This window comes from Mus pahari, chromosome 4 (genome assembly GCF_900095145.1).
Source record: "Mus pahari chromosome 4, PAHARI_EIJ_v1.1, whole genome shotgun sequence".
Classification (NCBI taxonomy): domain Eukaryota; kingdom Metazoa; phylum Chordata; class Mammalia; order Rodentia; family Muridae; genus Mus; species Mus pahari.
Window position 1 is genome coordinate 45,537,689 of NC_034593.1, and position 1,868 is coordinate 45,539,556.

At 50.3% G+C, this 1,868-nt stretch overlaps 1 pseudogene; it reads left to right on the top strand.

Moving 5' to 3' along the window:
* Nucleotides 1–816: 816 nt before the first annotated feature.
* The window catches only part of LOC110320771, a 32,226-nt pseudogene continuing 31,174 nt past the window's right edge, over nucleotides 817–1,868 (top strand).

Consider the following 1,868-nt stretch of genomic DNA (forward strand, 5'->3'; position numbering starts at 1 on the left):
CATCCTGTATTTCTTCTGGAATTAAATCATTACTATAAGCAGGGATCCGGTATAAGCCTACCCCGTACCCCCGAGTCCTTATCCCTGATCCTTAGGAAATTGGTTTAGCTTTACCTGGGCTAATTACCTGATTAAAACTCCTCACTGGCCCATGGGTACTGTGGCCTGACCTTAGCATCATGCCCTTGCCTCTGGGGCTGGGTCTTGGCCATTCCTGCTGCCCCTACCTACAATGCCAAACTGCCTAACTAATATTAAATTTTTGAATCAGTTCAATTCTTAGTTGCTCTGGGAACTTGTCATCCCTTTCCAAGCTGCAGGGCTGGTTAGGAGCCCCTCCCTGTCTTAGGTAGGGTTACTATTTGCTGTGATGAAACACCATGACCAAAAACAAGTCAGGGAGAAAATGGCTTATTGGGTTTCTGCTCCCTCAAAGGAAGTCAAGACAAAAACTCAAATAGGGCATGAACCTGATACAGAAGCCACGGAGGAGTGCTGCTTGCTGGCTTGCTCCCCATGGCTTGCTCAGCCTGCTTTCTTATGGGACCCAGGGCTACCAGCCCAGGGATGGTACCACCCGCAATAGGCTGGGCCCTCCCCCACTGATCACTAATTAAGAAAATGCTCTAGGGGCTTGCCCACAGCCTGATCTTATGGAGGCATTTTCTCAGTTGAGGTTCCCTCCTCTCCTTGGATGACTATACTTTATGTCAAGTTGACATAAATCTAGCCAGCACACTCCCTGTGCCTTTTTAGCCTACCTCAGCCATCTCCATGGGTATTCCCCGTGTGTTCTCTGCCGAAGAGCATTGCGCCATGAACAATGTCGAAGATATTGAGTGTTACAGAACAGGTGAGTTTCATGCTCTTAAATCTCACCTTTCCCAACACAGATCCAGCAACTTCTTGTGAAGCTAAGCTACCGAAGATTTAGGGGGAAGGCAAGGTAAAGAGTCTTCCCAGCTGTGGGGAGAGATGCATGTTTTCACTGAACGTCCCACAAAGGTCTTCTGATGAATCCCGAGGACAGGGTAAGTCCACACTTCAACACCAGGGAGCTGGGTGGACGATGGGCCACGCTCTGTGTTCCCTGTGCCAGGGAGGCAGCTGGAGCAAGCAACCTGCTCAAGGACCCACGGAACTAAAGGGCAGATAGAGCACGGGATTGGAAACAGCAGCTCATGGTTTGGGGCAGCTCTGGAGCCCATATGACAGCCGTCAGAAGGCTCACTGGGGGCCAGCTGGCCTTAAAGTCCCTTGAGCTCCTGTTAGGAGTCTCTGGGCTGCTGCGTGCACCTGCGTTGCTGCTAAGACAGGAAGTGATATTTTCAGAGCCTTTAGCCGCCACCCCTCCCAAGCCTCAAGACACTTTTGATGATGCTTTAAATGTCATGTGTATGGTTGAGAAGAGAAGAAACCCAGGTGTGAGCCTTTGTTTCTGACATGACAAGAGTTACTTGGTAATATCACAGGAAGTCACGCTGTCAAAATAATAGAGAAGGTAGTGTCTAGCTGGGGGCCACGCCTTATAATAACTGTACTTAGTACGGAGACGCTTCCGCTGTTTCTCCAGCTCTGTGGTTCCCTCTGAGGTAGAGCCCAAGGCTGGGGGCAGGGTAAGACCCTGGGGCCTACTCTTCAGACATGCTTGCTGTTGACACAAAGCACAGAACTGAGCAGAAAGGCTCCTTGTCTGGGAGCAGCTGCCTAGACGGTAGCCAGTTACCTGCATGTTGGCGGGGATCATACGTGATGTAAAGCCTACTTTTACGTTGTTTTCACCTAAACGATTTGTCTACTTGGAGGATCATCTCCACATAACGGAGCATCTGGGAGCTTGAACCTTGGCCACATCCTGCCTGCCCCCC